General features: G+C 42.1%; 1 pseudogene; it reads right to left on the bottom strand.

Moving 5' to 3' along the window:
• Nucleotides 1-20180: 20180 nt before the first annotated feature.
• LOC100987873 (large ribosomal subunit protein eL8-like) lies at nucleotides 20181-21057 on the bottom strand (annotated as a pseudogene).
• Between the last annotated feature and the right edge of the window lie 923 nt (nucleotides 21058-21980).

Raw genomic sequence — 21980 nt, forward strand, 5'->3', positions numbered from 1 at the left:
TTACTCCCTCTGTTCCTTTAAATTTACTTAATAGAGGTAATGACATGGGTACTAACATGAGAATTTTCATGCCAAAATCGTACTTTCTATTTAGACAATTTAAAATCGTTAATACTTTAATGAAACAAACTTTTGTTTCATTATTGTTTTCATCATTATCACCATGATCCAAAGCAATTAATTGTCTGTTTATTTTCCACACTGGCAGGAGCAAGTCACACCTGTCCTTTTAGGCGAACCACTGCCTTTCCTGAAGAATGGTAATGAAAGTCCCTGTTAAAGTCTTCATGAAACCCAACCAGGACTTTTTTTTTTTTTCCAAGTCATAGTCTCTCTCTTTTGCCCAGGTTGGAGTACAGTGGCACAATCTTGGCTCACTGCAGCCTCTGCCTCCTGGGTTCAAGTGATTCTCAGTGCCTCAGCTTCCTGAGTAGCTGGGACTACAGGCACATGCCACCATGCCTGGCTAGTTTTTGTATTTTGGTAGACACAGGGTTTTGCCATGTTGGCCAGGCTGGTCTCTAACTCCAGGCCTCAAGTAATCCAAATGCCTCAGCCTCCCAAAGTGTTGGGATTACAGGGGTGAGCCACCGCATCTGGCCCAGAACTTTAAAAAATTGCAGTAACTTTTTAAAGCATGGAGGGGTCGGCCGGGTGCGGTGGCTCACGCCTGTAATCCCAGCACTTTGGGAGGCCAAGTCAGGTGGATTGCCTGAGCTCAGGAGTTCAAGACCAGCCTGGGCAACACGGTGAAACCCCGTCTCTACTAAAATACAAAAAATTAGCCAGGTGTGGAAGTGGGCACCTGTAGTTCCAGTTACTAGGGAGGCTGAGGCAGGGAGAATCGATTGAACCCAGGAGGCAGAAGTTGCAGTAAGCCCAGATCATACCACTGGACTCCAGCCTGAGCTACAGAGTGAGACTATCTCAAAAAAAAAAAAAAAGAAAAAAGAAAAGAAAAAAAAAGAATAGAGGGGTAGAGGGTCACCAATATCTTGAATTTTGTAGTGCAAAAAAATGTGTTGGAAAGTTTCAATATAAACACATTAGAATAGAAAGTGTTATCATATTAAATTGAATTTTGGAGGGGCAACTCTGGTAGCATGAAAGGAGGAAGAATAAATAAATTTATATTTATTGAGCTTCTACTGTGACTCAGATTCAAAGCTTAATGCTTTTTATAGAGCATATCATTTTATTCCAGCCCCAATAACCTTGGTAGGGAAGCACTGTCTTTTTGTTTGTTTTCAGATGAAGAAATGAGGCCGGGGGGGCCACTTAATTTGCCCTAAGTCTCAAGCTTGTATGTGGAGGTCCTGAGATGTGGTCCCGCAGATGTAACTCTGCCGTCCTGTCATTCTGAAGACAGGCCAGATTGTGTTTTATAGCTTTGTATAGGAAAAAGCACTAAACATTAGACGACCCCAACTTCAAATTCTCTGTGGTCTTGAGTAAGTCATAACCTTTGCATCCCATTCTCCTAAGATATGAAGGTGAATGTATTTGTCTCATGGGATCGTTAAGAGGCAAATGAGTTAACGTAGGTAAAAGTCCTCAGCATCTTGCTTGGCATCGCACAGGTGGGACATTACAAAGGTCAGTCTAGTAGCTTAGAGTGAATGTGGCGTAGCTGAAGTGGAAAAAGTGGCCCATCTTGGTAAAATCCCCAGCCTCACTCTAATCTTCTTCTTTGAATTCCCTCTGAATGAGGGACAGGCATGAAAGCCCAGGTTGAAAAAGGCTCCCAGTTGGTTCTGTCTGCCTGGGTACGTATTTTGGTTTTCAAAGGAATTATTTTCCTGGCTTGAGTTATTTCAGAAATCCATTAATTTATAAATCAATAGAAATATATCCAGCACCTGCTTTGTGCAAAGTGCCCTGGGGAATATATCTGCCTGCAAGGAACTTAATGTATAGTTGCAGGGGGCAAAGCAAACAAATGCAGAACAACAGCAGTACCAAAGAGATGCTATTCATATTTAAAAAATACATAGTAAAAATTCAAAAGTACTGAAGGTAGAAAGTAAGTTCCTCTCCCACCCCTACCCTTCTTGCCCTGGTTCTCTTTCCCTCTAATCAGTTTCTTAGTGCTCTCTGAGAGATTCTTTCTATATAAAGGCATATACGTACATATAGCACCTTTCCTTTTGCCAAAATACCAAACGAGACATACTATAATACTCTCCTGTGCTTTTCTTTTTAAAATTCATAAAATATCTCAGATATTGTGCTGTATCAGTACTTATTGATCTCCCTCATTCTCTCTAATGGAATTCTTTTGTATGAATATAGCACGCTTTATTTAATAGCCCCTTTATCAATGGTCTTTTAGGTTGTTTCTAGGCTTTTGCTACCTGAACAATGCTGCAATAAATTCTCCTGACAAAGAGCTATAATTAAGGGCTAAATTGTGTGGCTCAGACTGTAAGTGATTCTGATTTCACAGTATGGGTGCTAATGGCATTTTGGGTGAGACAGTTTTGGTTGTGCAGAACTGTCTTGCCCACTGCATGATTTTTAGGTTCCCTGCCAAAGTTCCAGCATGCTCTCATTGTGACAACCAAAAAAGCCAGTCCCTGTCCCTCCAGCTCCCATCTCCAAGTGTTCTCTAGGAGGATGATATTACCAAGATTGGGAATTGCTGCAAGCATAGTGAGTTAGAGTTGGAAGCCATCTGGGGAAAAGGGCAGTCTGAGCCTGCTATGATTTCAGTGTTTGTGTCCCCTTCAAAATTCATGTTGAAACACAACCGCAGTGCAACAATATTAAGAGGTGAGGCCTTTAGGTGGTGATTAGGTCACGAGGGCTTCACCCTCAAGGATAGGATTAGCACTTCTAAAAGGACATGAGGAAATGAATTCGCCTCCTTTTGCCCCTCTGTCCCTTCCATCATGTGAGAACACAGCAACATATTGGAAGCAAAGAGCAGCCCTCACCAAACACTGAGCCTGCCAGTGCATTGATTTTGGACCTTCTAGTGTTCAGAACTATGAGAAATAAATTTCTATTGTTTACAAATTACTCAGCTTATGGTATTTTGTTATAGTAGCACAAAAGCCCTAAGACAGAGCAGGACTTGAGGATTTGTACAAGCTTTGGGACACAGCCTGCTAAGGATGAGAGTTAGTCATCTTATTGGGGGATTTCCCTTGTCTTGGTGCCTACTTTTTTACTTCCAGAGAGATGACATAGTGTTTGTGAAGCCAATTGGCCTGGCAAGTAGTCCTTAGGTTTTAATGTGGGTCCTAGAAAGAGTTGGGACCTTGCTTCAGCTTCTTTGCCCAGCCTGCCATGTTGGCCCTGGGTTTGCCTTTGGTCACAGGTGTGGAGGTGCTGGCCTGGTGACTCTGTTCACTAGTAGAATGAAGAAGGCCATTAACACTGGATGGACAACTGATAGGCCTTGGGACAAATTATGCAATGCTTGAATTTTCACTCTACCGTTTCTGTGCCAGTGAATCATAAACTCCTAGAAAGTTAAAGCTGAAGGGAAATTTTTAGATCATCTAGCCCCTCTCAATTAGGAGAGAGGGAGTCAGGATAATGTACTTTAGAAGGGAAAATGTCATAAAAGAGCCTGCAAGTAAGGGGTACTATGGACTAGGGGATAAGAGTAGAGATGACTGAGTATGATGGACTTCATGCCAAGGGAAAAATGATCTAAATCAGTGGCTTACTAACTGGATTTTATATCAGTATTGGAAAAGTAATATAAGGAAGAAATGCAGATTTCTAGGCCCCACCCCAGCCAGAACAAATTAGAATTCTAGGACTAGGATCTGGGAATCTGTATATATATATATTTTTTTAATTGAGACGGAGTCTCGTTCTTTCGTCCAGGCCGGACTGCAGTGGCGCTATCTCGGCTCACTGCAAGCTCCGCCTCCCAGGTTCACGCAATTCTCCTGCCTCAGCCTCCTGAGTAGCTGGGACTACAGGCGCCCGCCACCGTGCCCGGCTAATTTTTTTTTTTTTTTGTATTTTTAACAGATATGCATTTTCACCGTGTTAGCCAGGATGGTCTTGATCTCCTGACCTCGTGATTTGCCCGCCTCGACCTCCCAAAGTGCTCGGGAATCTGTATTTTTACTATGATCCTCAGGTGATCTTTGTGCCTAGTAGTGGCCTGACAATGAATCTTAGGAAACTCTGATTTAAATAGACTCAATCAAATAATTTCCATATCACAAATATGAGTGTCAGAGGAGCCTGGGCTGCTCCTTTGCTGGATATCTGTACTCTGGGCAAAGGGAGAGAGCAGATAATATGCCGGGTGGTTAATTATGTTGGCATTTATTCATTCTGAAATGTTTACAAATGTAATTAGAAGCCAGATTAGGTATGATGCTCACTGACCTTTAAGGAGAGCTTGGCATCAAACAACCAAAAAAAAAAAAAAAGAAAGAAAAAAAGAGGAAATGCCTATATCAAAGGTTAATCAGAGCAAAACACAGCATGATTAGCTGGGAATCTCTAGCTTGCAAAAAGAAGGATTTTATTTGGTATTAAGAATAAGAATTAGGAAATGGAAGATCATTTCTTCTGAGTCATTGTTTTTCTGGGTTTGGAATGACTCTTTTCCCAGACCTGAGCCTTTCCCGGCTGGCCTAACAATTTTCTGCCTGACATTGTTGGGAAGATATTTTCAATGGTAAATTTAGAGCTCTTGCTCCATGTGGTTACATAATCAAACTGGATCACTGACTATTCTTACCTCATCTTCCAGAGACTGTATGGAACCCTACCTTCCTTCAGATGATGGCAAATCCTCCAGGGCCCTATAGAACGGTTCTCTCTCTTGCCTTTAGGTTCTTCTCCCCAGCTAGGGTTCACAGGGTTACTTTCCTGACAATCGGGTGAAGCTGACTATGTGACCTCAGGTAAGTCTCCCAACTCTACCTCACCTTTGCCCTTCTGATCCATTTTCTACCCTGCTCTGCACCCTGGCAGGCTGCCTCCTGTAGACTATATCATTGGAGCTTCTTTGCTAGCTGACTTCCTGCTGGCAGAGGAAGCAGGATTAACCAGCAGGAAGTCCCTGACAGGGGGTGCTAAGGTCTGGCCTAGTCTTTCCTTGCCAGGTCCCTAGATTGTTCCCATGGCTACAACTCCCACTGTGCAGCCGCACTGCTGCGGCTGGGGGCCCTCGCTGGGCTCCCGTGGCGCTATTGCCTCCCTTTGCAGCTTCCGGTCTGCGTGTTGTGATGGCTCCCTCTGATGGCAGTCGCTGGATGCTTCATCCACGTGTAGTGGTTTTCTTTCCTCTGCACACCTCTCAGTACATACTCCAGCTGGGAGAATCTTTTCAGTTGAACACCCTGTTTTTATCCCAGTCTGATAAATTTTTCTTGAAAAGAGGTCAAACAGGAAAGCAAACCTTCCTCTGCCTGTCTCAGTGCAATCGTGAAGATCACGCAAGATAGTTCCTGTTGGAGTGTGTGTGCTTCAGCAGTGCAGAGCGTTCAAAGGTAGGGTGGCATAATAGTTACTGCTCTGGTGATTATTATTAAGGTCTGAGACATCTTTATAACCTTAAAGCATTTTGGACAGCTTTCAACATTTGGTATTTGCACAGTAAATACTAGTTGATTAATTCAGGGAGCCGGAAGTAGGGAGTACTGACAAGTACATCTACCTACTTTCGAGTGTACAGACTCTGTTTCTGGAAGTTACAAGAGAGTCTGGTTTTATTTTCTTTGTTATTAATGAAAATTCCTCCCAGATTCTGGGAACAGGTTGATATACAGCCCTAGTTTTCAGTTACATCAGTTTTCATTTATGTCTGGGTTCCACAAGTATTTTGTGGAGTTGGTGGAAGTTATGTTAGGGTTTACTGGCAAGATTTCAATTTAACCTGGGAAACCTTGAATACATAAGTTTTTAAATCGCTGCACATAGAAGTCATAGTTTATTTAACCATTGCCTCATTGTTAGAGAATTAGACCGTTTCCAGTTTTGCTCTGATAAAGCAATAGAGTGATCATCTTTGCACTCACAGTAGTCCGCACATCATTCAGCAGTGCCATCACTGCTTAGGTCAGAGGCTGGTGGACACAGCAGTAAACAAGGCAAAGCTATGCTCTTGTGAGTTTATATTCTAGATGGAGAGACAGATAATAAACAAACACAATGAATAAATGGGGTAAAGCAGGGTAGGGGTGGTAGGGAAGAGAGGCAATGGGAGTTGCTATCTCAAATAGGGTAATCACAGAAGCCCTTCTGATATGGAAACATTTGGGTAGAGATCTGAATGACATGAGGAAGCAAGCCAAATATCTGGGGGAAAGGCATTCTTGGCAGAGGGAACAGCCTTTGCAAAGGCCTGGAGACAGGAACGTGCTTAACATGTTTGAGGAACAGCAAGGAGGTCAACGGAACTGGAGTGGAATGAGTAAGGGGGATAGCGGTAAGAAGTGAATTAGAGGGACAAGTCGGGGCAAAATCTTCAAGGATCTTATAGGCCAATATAAAGACTCTGACTGGTCCTTATAGTGATAGAAGACCTTGGTGGGTTTGAAGTAGGAGAGTGACATGAGGAGACTTTCATTTTAAAAGGCTCTCTTTGGCTGCTATATGAAAATGTTCTGGTGGGGGGGGTAGGGTAGCGTGAGGTTGGCCAGGTGGGAGGCTTTGGGGATAATTCAGGGAGAGATGAGGGTAGCTTGGACCAGAGTTGTCAAAATGAATGTCATGAGAAATGATTGGATTCTGGGTATATTTCAAAGGCAGAGGTGGCTGATTTTAATTATGGATTGGATGCAGGATATGAATGATGAGAGTTGAGGATGACTTGGGTTTTGCCCTGCATAATGCCTGTTGAGGGATAAATAAACAAATGTTTAGTCAGGGCAGTGGTTCTTAAGTTGAGGCGACTTTGCTGTCTAGGGGACATTTGGCAATGTATAGAGATAGTTACGTTTGTTACCCTGGGGTGGGAGATGTGAGCTACAGACTTCTAGTGGGCAGAGGCCACAGACGCTGCTAAACCTCCTACAGTGCACAGCACAGTTCCCTTAACAAAGAATGATCCAGCCCCAAGTGTTGATAATGCTGAGGATGAGAAACCTAGAGTTAGGGAGATCACTACATTTTTTTTTTCTCAGACTCCTTCTTCTCTTGGCTTTTGTTCTCTTCTCCACCCCACATGGGTTTCTTTGTTGCTTCTTGTACACGTTAAGAAATGGCTGGCCCAGCTCTTCCCTCTACCCTCCACCAAACGTGACCTTTAAGCTCCCACATCCAAATTCAACTCACTATATATAGTCTCTTTGTTCCAATTCCACATTTTCGGGAGAGAGACATTGATTATCCCAGGTGCTCCTTCCGCTTCAATCCAGTGTGTCAGAGGGCGGGTTCCATGGGCTCTTGTCTGCTTAAAAAAGACTGCAGGAAAGATAGTCTGGGAAGGAATGCGGGTCACATGAGAAAATTAACTGGAGTGTCTGTTGTATGAACTTGGAGAATTCAACCTACAGATTTGACTCCTGGGGGTTCTGCTTAGCCCACAGAATTGTTCAGGTGTCTGTTCATTCATCCTAGTCCTTTTAAATTATAGGAAAAGGAAACCGTATGTGAGGAAAGATGGCTAAAGATCTCCTGGGCCATATTCAGAATCTGAGTTCCTACTGAGCTGGACATAAGGAGAAAGCTGCTTGCTGTGTTTTTCCTTTCCACTTCTAATTGAATTTGAATCCAGCATATCTTTGGAGGAAGTCATTTAAAGCAACAAACGCTCATAACTAGTGACTGGCATGAAAAATAATAGTGGGACAAGAGAGCGAGCATGGAATGCAATGTGCATGTATTGTGACATATGGCTCTCCTGTTGCGTTTCCACTGACTGTATTATCCAGGCAGGAAGTTGCTTTCAGAGAGAAAGCGGAATTCTGCAGATGGTAGCATATTGGAATCATTGTCAGAAAGAGGAGAGATTATATCAGACTTATACTGAATCAAACGTTCATTTAAGAATTAGCCTGAGATCATTTTTCCATGCAGTAATGAGCATTTTAGTATTTCCAGCCTGCTGTTCCACATGACTAGTGCACAAAGGGATGTCTCCGAGGACCTCCAAATAGGGCTAATACAAATTGTCATAGGAACAGACTGATGATGGTAAGGAGAGAGGTAGCCTGCTCAGGCACGGGGAAATGCCGGTGTGCTCCTGGCATGGGCAAAGCAGGAGACCTGGTGACCAGAATATCTCCTTTACTCTTTCTGTCTGTTGAAAGTACCTGTGTTTCTCAGACCATTGAGGTGAAGTTTTCAAAGTACCTGCAGACAAGCAGTTATCAACTAATAATTAAGGCATAAGAGGCCACTTGCATTTTTAAAAAACAGGTTTATTGAGATGTAATTCACATACAATTCACCCATTTAAAGTGTATAGTTCAGTGGTTTTTAGAGTATTCACAGAATTGTGCATCTATCATCATAATCGATTTTAGAACAGTTTCATTACTCTCAAAAGAAAACCCATACCCATTTCTCCCAAAACGCCAGCCCTAGGCAACTACTAATTTACTTTCTGTTTCTATGCATCTGCCTATTCTAGAAATTTCATATAAATGGAATCATGCAATCTATGGTCTTTTGTTTCTGGCTTCTTTTAGTGTAATGTTTTCAAGGTTTACCTATGTCATAACATGTATGAATACTTCATTTTTTTAATGGCTGAATAATATTAATTATATGGATATATCACATTTTGTTTATCCATTCATCAGCTGACAGACATTGGGATTGTTTTCATTTTTTGGCTATTATGAATAATGCTGCTATAAATGTTTGTGTACAGGCCATTCATATTTTAGCATTAATTAGTCAACTCAAAAGTCAACTGCTCTAGGAAGTCTGCCATGATCTGTCCTCCTCCTTCTTTCCCCTTTGTCCCTGTTCCATTTAATTACTCTCCCTTCTCTCAGTATCTTGTATGTCTGTTATTAATACTTACTCTCTAGGGTCATGGTTTATTTATTGTCTCACCTGTCAACCTCTGTGAAAGCAAGAGTTATGTCTTATTTTATCCCTAGCTCCTATTAATATTAAGTTTACAACTAGTTCTATTTCTCAACAAATTGCTGAATTTACATATATGGCCTTTGACAATGAGTATTTATATTTCACTCTTTAAGGAATTTCAGGCTCTCAGTTCAGCCTGAAAATTCCACATATTTTTCTTTAGTTTCCCACTTATCTGTCACTCCCTTGGTCCTTTTTGGTTATGGCTGGGATCCCAAGGTGGCTGGAATCTGTCCGTCCTGGTCATTCATGGTGAACCAGAGGGAGGCACCAAGGGGCTTCAGAAAAGTCAGATTTTAAAAAACTTTACTTTGAAAATGTTAATCTTTTTGCATCTTACCTTTTATTTTTCCTTTTTGAGCTTTAAAGGGAGGGAAACACCCATTGGGGTGCTCCATGGGGGTGTTGATTCAGGGGAGCATTGGGGTAGGTGGAGGAGAATCCTCATAAACGTGTGGGGCTACAGGCCGAGGAGAGGCTTCTTGGACTTGGCAAAAGACGAGATTACTGTTGACGACACAGTTGGGGCTTCTCTTGAGCATCTGCTCAGCTGGAGCTGCCATCTTTTGCATATTTTACAGGGAATTCTCAGAGCTTCCTTTTGGTCTCCAGGCCTCTGTGTGGTTGACATAGCTTTTGAAGCTGCTGCAGCCCTTCACAGCCAAAGGACAAATGTCACATCATCAGGCTGGCTCCTGAGCTGCCATGGCTGGGGCTGCCATTCCTTGCTCTTAGGTTGGCTATGTCCCTCAATACTCTTGTTGCCACCATTGCTTACCATCTCAGAGCAACCTTCTGTTTTGAGATTGCTAATTTGCTGGCTTGTAGCCTCACTAGAATCTCTGGTTTTGGAAAATCAAGACCTTGTTTCAGTTCTGTATTCACAGTGCCAAGCACAGTGCTTGGGACTTTGTAGGTTCTCAGAGACTGTTTTTGAGTGGGTCACTTCTTGGCATTCTTTAGGGTCTGGTGGGGAGGTAGATCCAAGAGAGAGGGGTTCTCCAGGTGTGGGAAACAAGCACCTATGAGCATAGAACGAGACTGGAGACATTGGCACATTTTTGCTTAGAGAAAGCCAGTCTTGGAATTTAAACTTTTGTTCTGGCAAGCTTGTCTAAATGACCTTTTATTTCCTGTAGACGGATGGTATCTCTCTATCTACTCATGGGGTGCTAGACCTTTGCATAGGGCTTCTGGAATGGTTTCCCGCTCTGAACTTTTAGAAAAGGCATGTGACTCCAGAATTATCTGCCTTTCTTGATCTGGAATTGCCTCAGCTTGCTGAAGGCATCTTAAAGGACCTGTTTGTTTCCACCCTAAAAATAAATTCCTGGGCATGTGTATGTAGCATTTGGTACATTTTCTAAGAGCTTTTAGAGAATTTTTTCATGGGACCCACACAGCCCCATGAGGCTGGGGCCATGACTTATCCTTCTATCATTTGGAATGCTGACATGGGGCTGCCTACCTGGAAGACACTTAGTACCTCTGGTTTCAGGGAGAATGTGGCAAGGATTTGCTTTTACTGTTTTTACAAAAAAGGCAATGAGGATGAAAGAGGTAATGGCTATTTAGAGGCAAATACAGGTTTTCTTTGTCTCTTTCACCATACATTTCTAATCACCTTTTGATAATTAATTTGTGTTGATGGCACATGACTGCTTTAGTTAGTTGGTATATTTTGTTAATAAATTCATTTCTATCTTTCCTCTGGGCTCACTGTTTGGGTTTCCCTTGCCTTTCCATTCTTTTGCCTGTGTTTTGAGAATGAGCAGCCACGTCATCAAATCAGTGGGGTATCCCCACAAAACAAAACAAAGCACCCAAAATAATAAGGGCGATGTGTGTCTGCAGGTTTGGAGAGAATCCAACCATAGTGGTGCTCACATACCAAATAAAATGAAATTCCAAGGCGCAGAAGCCCCATCCTTGTATTGTATAGCAGCACCGAGGGACATTTTCAGCACATAGGACACAAGGGATGACTAACATGGATTTCACTCTCTCCTTCAAGTACTTACAAGTGATATTCACCCTGCAGTTAATCAAGTGCTACTTGACAGATTGTGCCATCTTTTCTGATGTATGCTTATTTTCATTGTCTCCAAAGACTGTGAGCTCTGAGAGGTCATGTCTTCCACATCTATGCAGCTCTCACAGTGCCTCCCACACACTGAAACCCAATGAAGAACTGATTTTGGACATTTGGATCAACTGGATATTTTCATTGGAATATCCCATCTTTAGTTCAAATTCAGTATGAGTTACCTTACTCCCCTCTTTGTTCAAAAACAGTTTAAGTGAGCTTACATGTCATGTAACAAGATAACACAAATTAGAGATGGGTGGGGAAAAATAAGAAAAACAAGAATAGGGCCATAGAGTGGATTCCCCAGAGGTACACATGCTGCAGGAGGACCACAGATTTGGCTTTACAGGACTAACTGAGATTAGTTACACAGTTCATTGTCTGTATAATAAAAGCCATCCAGCTTCTCAGAAGTAGAACAATCACTGGACCTCAAGAGCCTAAAGAAGTTTCTTGAAGGATGTCCATAAGATTCACAGCTCTCCTCTGGCCTGGGCTATCCAAGAGGTAGATTTTAGAGTATAGAGAGGAATGAATGGACTGCACAGCTTCCAACCAATCCTTCCTGATTTTTATTTCTCCCATATGAGCTTTTGCTCAAATGCAGTTTATTTTTAAGAGAACATACCCTTCTTTATCTCGCCCTAACTATTCCTTCTGCTTCCCTTTTTCTGAAAGAAAACAATAACCACACAGCCACATAAGTCTGTATGACCATGGTTGTATAGGACTTCTTTGCTCATTTGTTTCCATATCCAATCAGTCATCAAAATCTGTTCCTTTCTTCCTTTCTCTTCTTCTCCCACTGTCCCTTCCTCCTCCTCTCCTACCCTCCCTTCCTCCTCCTCTCCTTTCCTTCCTTTCTTTTTCCTTCTGTCTTTCTCTTCCTTCCTCCTTCCCTTCTCCCATCACTTCCTTCTTTCCTTCATGACTTACTGTATACCAGGAGCTGGGCTAAACAAAAAGGCATGATTTTATGTAACAGTCAGCAAGGAGACTGTCCAATCAGAAATTATATCAGCTTTAGCACAGGAGCAAGGTCCTCAAAGCCTTCGCTTGCGCTAGGCGTAAACTCTTCAGTTCCTGGATTTGGAAGAGGCATTGTTTCAGGGAGTTCCAGGAGGGCTAAGGTGGTGGGGCATGCACGGGGTTGGGTGGGTCATGGTTTCAGGAAAGGGGTGCTTTCAATATTCACAAGTAATGAAGTGTTTCAGTATTTTAACAGCTGGTAGAGCTGCATTGGCAGATGTTGGCTGCATACAGTCCTGAGTAAATGGAGTCACAAAGATAACTCAGCTGTAGTTCCTACCCTGGAGGATACTGTAGTTCACCATCTTCAGAATGTGTTTAAAACCATCCTTTCCTCTCCCTGTTTGTTGCTACGATTGTATTTTAGACACTCACTATCTCAGGCTTCACTGATTATAATTATTTCTTAATAGGTCTGCTGGATTTTAATTTTTTTCTTCTCTTATTTTCCCTCTTTCCAATGTTTCATGTATGTACTGTCAGAGAAAATTCCCCCAAATATTGCATTGACCATGCTATATTACTTCTAATCCAAAACCATCAATGGCCTTTCTCTCTTCTTCAGATTGATATTTGAACTCTTTACCTGGGCATCTGAGTCCCTCAATTTTGTACCTGCACCGTTTCATCAAGTGATATGGTGTCACCGAAGAAGGATAAGCTGTGGTCCCCCCTGTTCTTAAGTACTTACAATGGGTGATGTGGTATGGAAGAGATGTTTGTAATAATTGTTATACAGTGAAAGCAAATGGGGGAAACAGATAGGTGATGGTGGTGTGTGGGGTGATGCAGGCTGATGGTGCTGGCAGGGACAGTGAGGAAATAGTCTCTTTGAGTCTGATTTCTCTTGACAAGCTGACAACAATCAATTCCTAGTCCAAAGGCTCTGATTTCTAGGTGGTTGAGCCTGCGATGGATAAAGGAGGTTTGTCAACCTCAAAATGAAATTTGTTATTCTTTCTGGGGTGCAAACCGAGGATATGAAAGCTTTTCAAAGTGTATGAACTCTGAGTAAATTCCAAGCCGGGTTAGTGCAAATGACTTTGAAACTCATCATATTCTACCAGCTCCCTCAGAAAGTGAACTGTCAGCTTTGAATGGTTGTATGGCATCCTGAGCTGGACTGGATTCACAGGACGAGTCTGCGGGAGAATGTTTGGAGTTCTTTCTCTGAGCTGCTCTTTAGGAGAAAGCTTGGCTCAGTAAAACCTAAGCTTAGACCAAGAGAGATTGTTCCTACCTCCCATGTACTGAGACCCGCTTTACATGGCTGCTACAAGTTAGGCATTTTGCTCATATTTTCATACATGCTCTCATTTAATCTTCACTATTATCTTGTAAGGTAGATGTTATATTGAAACCCAAAGACTAATTTATCTGAGATCTCCCCTTGTCTAAATCCTAGAGTCAGGATTGTAGGATTACCAGAATCTGTGCTCTTTCCACTCTCATTGTCTTTCTAGAGCTAATGCTTTTTAGAAGTGTTGGAAAGGCAAGGATTATACTTTTACATGCACATTGGGAATGAGACTTTAAAGCCTCTAAATCCCACTGCTATTCCCCCTTATTGATAAGGGCAGATAAATGTCCATCTACCCTAGGAAATAAGGATACCCTTCTTCTTAGGCAGAAGTTCCCTTATTTCATGGTTGAGTGACCTCAGCAAGACCATCTCAGTCCTTCAGTCATATGCCTCTATATTCACTTCAGTGCCTTTTTTGGTTTTTGGCAGTGAAGTTCCTTTCAGACAGAGCATTATGCTCTTACTTGCCAATATCCCCACCATTATCTCTGGCTTGCTTTAATCATTTATGCTGCTGCTGTTTGGAATTTGATTTGAGTTGTTGTGAGGTTTAAATAGGATCATCCATGTAAAGTGCTTGGTACAGTCACTGGCACATTGTAAGAGCTAATAAATGGCAGCTACCACAGTGGTTTTCACTGAGCGGAGAGTACCTCATAATCACAAGGTAAGCCCTCACTCTGGACTACTTCTTCAGATGAGCGTGGTTAGTTGACAAGACTTGGAGGAGATGAGGCACAGGTCAGATAAGGTTTTAAACAGGCATGGTAGTCAGGAAGGGCCTTACAAGTGTGATGATCTGCCCCAGAGGATTTCCTGAGCATTCAGATGGACTCATCAAGACACAGTTTAGCATATTTTGGCCCACATCCCAAATGTGGCCTACTGCCTATTTCTCCATAACTTGTGAGTTAATTTTTTTTTACAGTTTTAAATGGTTGAAAAAATTCTAAAAAAGAATAATATTTGTGACACATGAAAATTGTATGAAATTCACATTTCACATTCCAAAAGTAAAGTTTTATTGGTACACAGCCATGCCTATTTGTTTATGTATTGTCAACGGCTGCCTTCACTCTGAGTGAAGTGAAGAGTGGTGTAGTAGTGACAAGAGACTATATGGCCTGCAAAGTTGAACATATTTACTCTCTGGCCCTTTATAGAAAGGTTTACTCCAGTGTAAGGTAGAGTGATTTAAGAAAGGGAGATAAGTGAACACTTAAACATATATAACTCAGTTTACAAAGCTTCCAAGGAGAGGCCCTGCTCACTTGGGCCATGAAATTAGATTCTGTCTAGTTTCGGTTCAGTTCAGTAAATAATTACTCAGTGCTTCCTATATGACAGAAATATTCTCTGCCCATAGAAACCTCACAATATTATAAATTCATAGACTTGTAGGAAGGAATGCAGAACCACTGAGGTTTAAGTTTAAATCCTGGCTCCATCGTTTACGAGTTATATGTGCTGCTGGATTTCTTCTGTTTGCCTCTCTAGATCTACCCTTCTGTCTTCGATACCCTGTTCTGGGACTGCGGAGGCTGACTCATGGATTTCACTGATGAGCTGTCTTGCTATTCAGGTTCCAGGTGGATTTGGCTGATGGAAGGAGGAGAGGGAATCAAGATAGTTTTTTTTCCAGTTCTCTCCTTACCTATTCGTTGTGGTTGGCTGCATGCCTCTACTAAATGCCACAGCTCCTGATGGAAGGCCTTTCCCATACAGCTACTCTCTCTTCTGGGTACTGGTAACTACTCCCTCCTCTTTCCCTTGGGTTTAGAGTTGTAATAGGCTCTGATAACAATAGTTTTAGGCTGTTACAATAGCTCTTGTTGGTTTTCAAACATCATTCCAACATTTATAAACAGTTTGAATGAGCTTCAGTTTCCTCATCTGTAAAATTAGGATACCATGTGAGTCGTGATCACAGCACATATGAGCTCCTAGCACAGTGTCTGGGCATGCAATAAGGGCTCAGTAAGTGCTATTTACTTTCTGCTTTTCTTGAGAGCTTATAATTTCTTAAGAGGAACAAGTCGAATGGCTGCAGAAAAGTTTAAACCAAATTAAGGCAGTGATTTAGGGATTATTAGGAAAGGACACATTTGGGAAATAATTTGTAGGTGTTGTAAGCAATGCTTGCAGAGTCTGGGTATATGGGATAAGAGAGAGGGAGGAATCAGGGACAAATCTGATTTTTCTGCGTGTGTTATTGTGTGGACAGTAGGGAGAGAAAATGCAGGGGAATTTTCATATTAGAGAAGAAGATGAGTTTCATCAGAACAAGTAGAATTTGAAATGCCTGTGAGATGACCAGGTGACAGTGTTAGGCAGGTGGTTGGCTGGGTGGCACTGGAGAAGGGTCTGGGTAGGCAAGGAACATTTGAGAATCATCATTATACTAAGAAATAGATAAGAAAGTAGAAGAGGCTGCTGTGTGTCATAGGTTTGGTGGGATGACAGATGCCCTAATGGTAAAAGGACTAGACTGGAAGTCAAGTGATTTTACTTCTTTTTTTTATTTTAATTTTTAATTTTAATTTTTTATAGCGACAAGATCTCATTCTCTCACCCAGGCTGGAGTGCAGTGGTACCATCAGAGCTCACTGCAGCCTCAAACTCATTGGCTCAAGTGATCCTCCCACCACTCCCAAGTAGCTGGGACTACAGGTGCATGCCACTGCACCCAGCTAATTTTAGTATTTTTTTTGTAGGGATGGACTCTCATTATGTTGCCCAGGCTGGTCTTGAACTCCTGGCTTCAAGCCATCCTCCCGCATCAACTTCCCAATGTGCCTAAGATTATAGGCATGAGCCATTGTGCCCAGCTGGTTTTATTTCTTGATCTGGTTTACCAGTCACTGGCTGTTTAACCTTGGAGATGTTACTTAGTTGTACTGACAATCTGTTTTCTCCAGCAAATGTAAAATGAGAAGACTGGACTATGTAATATCTATTATGCTATAGAACTTGCAATCTAATTGGGAGGCAAATCATGGAATAACTAGAGATTACTGATAGTATTATCAAGTTCTTTCTGAAGGAAAGCCCCCAGAGACCCATGATCTTCCTAATCAATGGCTATTGTTTAGTGAGAAGGCAGCACACAAAAACTAAGACTCAGTTTCATGGATTAATGATAACAACAACAACAACAACGGCAATATTTATTGTGAGTGCTTATTGTGTACCAGGTACTCTTCATGGGTTTTACATCTATTAATATTTAATCTTTGCAATAACCTTATGAAGTAGAGACTATTAGGAACCTCCATTTTACAAAAAATGAGAGCATAAAAAGGTCAAATATCCCACTCAAAGTCACAAAGGACGTAAGGATTGAAACCCAAGCTGCTTGGTTCCTGAGCCCAAGTATTTAATCACAGACTGTCTGCTCACAGGGAAAACTGTGAGCTCTGGGGAAATAAGAGGCAGAGGCATACACATTGGAACTAGTAATGTTTTTAGATTTACCATGATTTTAAGAGAGGCATGGTCAGGAAGCAAACTCAGTTATGATTATACTTACCAGTTGTAGGAGTCTTAGTTGCTGGCTAATATTTTCACTATACTTGCAGGTAGTATAACAGATATCCCTTTAATTGGTACATTTTGGTAACAACTAAAAAAATTGCATATTAACGCATATATAATATGTACTAACATATATTAATATATGCAGATTCAACCTTTTGCGCACCTTCATCCCTCCTCCTCCTCCTACCCCAAGAATCACTTTTTCTGAATTGTGCTTGGCTATGTTACCATCATCTACAATGAAGGTAGGCGAAAGACAGATGACTCTTATCCTTGTGAGTCTTGTAAGGGTATTATTGAGGTCATTGCTTGTTTACTTTCTATAAAGTCTCTCTTATAAGGACTCCACAGGTGAAATTCCCTTGTGGTCTTGTTAATATTAATTGTACTTCTTACACCAACCATTTTAGATATTTTTATTAGAGACCCGTTAGTGAAATAAATGACCAAGTTGTTCTTTTCACAGTGGGCTCTTGAAAACATAAGAGGCAAATCTGTGGCCAATGGTAGTGTCTGTGCTTATGCAGTTTTAGCTTTACTTCTGGTCCCAGTTTGTGATCCTTTGTTTGCTTTTCTTTCCTTTTCCACCTGCTTTTCTTTTGTAGCATCTTGTTGTAGCTTATGGAACCAGGCAGAATTTAAATCAATATCTGTGTGCATGTAACCCCACCCGCATATTCACGAAATGCATATCCACGGTGCATTTTGGACTCTCTCTCCAGAAGGCTGGCTTGCCAACACAGGGACTATTAAGGTTCTATAACAACTCAACATACTTGCTGATAACAAGGAGGTCATCAAAAAGAAACTGATTATTAGGAGGATTATCACAACCATCAATTTACAATCCCTTTGGTGAGTGTTGGTTGCACTTAATGACTCACTGAAGATCAAGTCACACTCCCTTTCAGCAGTAATGTGAGCCTAATAAGCATTAGTGTGATGAGGGCAATGAGTAAACAATCATCTTTGTGATGATTACAATTTGGTCTAGGCAGGAGGGAAAATATTCCTGACTGGGCTTGCTTGACTGTGACAGGAGATGGAGAGGCAGAAGCTGGTAGAGGAAAGAAGAGGGCTGGAGGGGTTAAAAAATGTCGAGTAAATGAGCTTAAGAGACTTGGAGTTGGGGTAGGGCAGAGAGTGTGTGTGGAGGATTAAAGGAAGTCACAGGGAGCTTGATTCAGAGTGGGAGTGAAAGAAGCAGCACACTGGTGTATGTAAGAGCATGGCTCAGATTACTGGCTCCATTGCTTACTGTGTGACCTTGGGCAAGTCACTTGACCTCTGTGTCTCAATTTCCTCAATTGGAAAAGCAGAATAAAGAAGCACCTACCCCATAGGGTTGGTGAGGAATTAAATGGGGATAATTCATGTAAAGTGCTCTGATCAGTGCTTGGTGCATTTATGGGTATTCAATAATTGGTAGTACTTATGCTGCTGCTGTTACACTGTAGAATAGAGAATGCAAAGGTTCTTATCTCAGGCTTCTGAGGTTCTAGGAGCCATCTTATGGAAATGTAATTCTGGGAGCCATCTTATGTTATTTAAGCAACATACAGACTTATAACTTGTATTATGTATTATATGCCACATATTTTGTCAGTCATTTCATTTATACTGTGTTCTTACAATCTCATCTCCCCGTGTATTTCTGCACATCAACATATAAGCCTGGACGCATAGTAGATGCTCAGTAAGGACTCATTGAGTTGAATTGAGGGGTGTACTTAATAAATAATATTTTGCAATAATGTAGACATTTGTGAGCTGGAAATTGCAAATGAAAATATTATCATGAAAATACCACTAATAATATTAAGCATAAGATTATATAGGATTTTTGCCTTTTCTCAACTTTTCCATAAACACATTAGTCCTCATAAGCCCAATGAGGTGGACAACATGCTACCATCAGCCCCATTTTACAGATGAGGAAATGTGTGTGTCAGTGAGGTTCAATCTTGAGCTTAGATGCCGCAGCCAATAGGCGATGGAGCTGGAGTCAGAATTCAGGTCTTTGGACACCTCCATCAAATAAATGGTTGTTCATACTGTTTGGAGTCAGGAAACCTGGGATCTGTCATTAACTACTTAGGAACCTGTGTGGAGTTTCTCTTCTTAACCTGTAATGTGAAGGAGTTTACAAACTCAAATTTTTACAGGGTCAGGTACGTGCGAACTGCAGGTGGACGCAGAGATAGAGGAGTGGGGACAACTGTGAGTAACTGCAGATCGCTGCCCTACCTGAAGGGGGCAGCTGCTGGTCAGCTCAGAGGTGCCTGGTGTGCAGGAAATGAAGGCCCCCACATGGACAACACTAACAAGTTTTTCAAGAAAAGCCCTAAATTTGGCTTTTTATATGAATTTCCCAATTTTAAGTATTGATAACTAATTGAAATGAAAAGCAAACATACACATTACAAGGGCCAAATTAAAAAATATGTGGGCCAAATCAGGCCCAAATTACCAGATTGCACCCTCTATATGAGATTATTTTCAAGGGCCCTTTCAGCTCTAAGAGGCAATGAAAAAGACCCAGTAGCTTCCTGCTGAAAGGCAAGAAATTATTTATCTCCACTCATGGTCAAAACTCATCATCTCTTTTTCCATCAGAGAATATTCCTTGGTACCAGGGGGTGATGCCACCCCAAGCCTCCCAAGTTCTCACTTGCGCAGAGGAGCTGGAATTACCATGCTACACTGCAGTGAGTGACAGATGTAGATGCAGGGGGAGAGAAAAGCAGACCTTGGTTTAATTATGTAAATCTATGGCTACGCTTTAATAAAGCAGTGCAATAAAACTGTCTTAACTGCCAAGTTTGGGAAATAGGATGAGCGGGGTTTTCATTCCCGGTACTATATTTGGGAAGAAAAAAAATAAGAAGAAAAATGCAGAAGCGCTGATTCATCTCTGAAACCCTTCAGAAGCATGTCAGAGATTCCTGTGCTTCTTGCCCCTGCCAAACGACATTTGCAGTGACAACTGGTGCCGAAACCCTAGCAGCCCACACAGAACTCCTTGGGAAAGGAGAAAGCTGAAGTTTCAAGGTTGATGTTTTCTAATGAGATCTCAGACAGTTGAGCTTTCTAGTATTACCTGCCAACTCTTCCTCAAACTAGTCAGCCTTCTCTTTGCCTTACAACCCTGCTTCTGCTGCTTTTTGCTAGAATGTGACAAAAGGTGACCTGGGCTTGCCATTTTTTTTGAAGGAAAATTTGTATTATTTTAATTATTTTTATGTACAGAAAACTCAACAGTGTACATTTAACCCAGTTTAGTGGCAAGTTCTTTAGCCTTTGCCTTTTCGAGCTTGGCGATACGAGCCACGGACTTAGGACCCAGGACGTTGCCGCCCCAGTGACAGCGGATCTCATCGTATCTGTATCTGTCGTTGTAATTGGTCCTGATAGCTTCCACCAGCTTAGCCAAAGTGTCTTTGTCTTCCGAGTTCACCTGTGTGAAGGCGACAGTGGTGCAGGTCTTCCTGTGGACTAGACGTCCCAGTCTTGCCTTCCCCTTGATAATGCAGTAAGGGACCCCCATTTTACGACACAGGGCAGGCAAGAAGACAACCAGCTCGATGGGATCCACATCGTGTGCAATCACCACCAGTTGAGCTTTCTTGTTCTCCACCAAGGTGGTGATGGTGTTAACTCCTGCTCGAAGGACAGGTGGTCTCTTGGTGGGGGCGTCCCCTTTGCCAGCAGCTTTCTTCTCGGCCTGGGCCAACAGCCTTCTTCTCTTGCTTTGTCTCTGGTCTGTACTTGTGGGCCAGCTTAAGCAGCTGAGTAGCTGTTTGGCGGTCCAGGGCCTGGGTGAACTGGTTAATCGCAGGAGGCACTTTCAGCCACTTATAGAGGATGGCTCTCTGCCGCTGCAACCTGATATAGCAGGGCCATTTCACAAAGCGGGTGAAGTGTCTTTTGGGCTGGATGTCCTGTCCAATGCCAAAATTCTTAGGCCTTTTCTCAAACAGGGGATTCACCACTTTCTTAGCCTCCTGCTTCTTCATGACAGCAGGGGCCGGAACCACCTTCCTTCCCTTGGCCTTCTTTCCTTTCGGCATCTTGGGCGGCGGGAGGAGAGCGGGTTTGCCATTTTTGAAAGCTGGTGATAGCGGGCTTGTGAATGTGGTGGCAGGTATTTCTTTCCCCATCAGGTGGTGGGGGCTGGAGTGCTGTTCTCCGTGTTTTAACTATCCAAATACGTGCTTGTTTGTTTTGATTTCAGTATTTTTTTAAAAAACCCATTTTCATATTATAGGACTAGGATTTTCATGGCCAGGACTCTATTGGTCATGAGCAGCAGATGCCCACCCTAAAGAGCTAAGCCACAAGTGCCCATAGGAGTGGAATTTCCAGAGCAGATGCTTTGTACTTTATGGACATCCAGTTCTATTACCAGGTTAGAGCTTTTGCCAATAAAGAAAACTGAAAGGGCAACCACTCTCTCATTTCTTCAACAAATAAACAAACAACTTGCATGGAAAAAGAGGTAGGGAGCATGAGAGAGAGAGAGAGAAACTGTGAATTAAAACAGTGTTCTGGGCCACATGAATCAATGAAAGGTTTAGGAACCTTATTTGCATTCTAAATTAAACAAACTATTAAGAATTTACATGTCAGTTAGGGAACAATGAGGGAATATTAAGGAATTATTATTATTATTATTATTTTAGATAGAGTCTTGCTCTGTCACCCAGGCTGGAGTACAGTGGCGTGATCATGGCTCACTGCAGCCTTGATCTCCTGGGCCCAAACAATCCTTTTTCTTTAGCCTTCCAAGTAGTTGGGACTATAGGCATGTGCCACCACACCTGGCAGATTTTTAGTTTTTTTTTTTTTTATAGATACATGGTCTCCCTACGTTGCCCAGGCTGGTCTCCAGTTCCTGGGCTCATGGGATCCTCCTGACTTGGCCTCCCAAAGTGCTGGAATTACGGGCGTGAGCCACCATGCCCAGCCTAAAGTTTTTACAGGTGATAATAATATTGTGGT

The sequence above is a fragment of the Pan paniscus genome, chromosome 8 (genome assembly GCF_029289425.2).
Source record: "Pan paniscus chromosome 8, NHGRI_mPanPan1-v2.0_pri, whole genome shotgun sequence".
In the NCBI taxonomy this organism is placed as follows: Eukaryota; Metazoa; Chordata; class Mammalia; order Primates; family Hominidae; genus Pan; species Pan paniscus.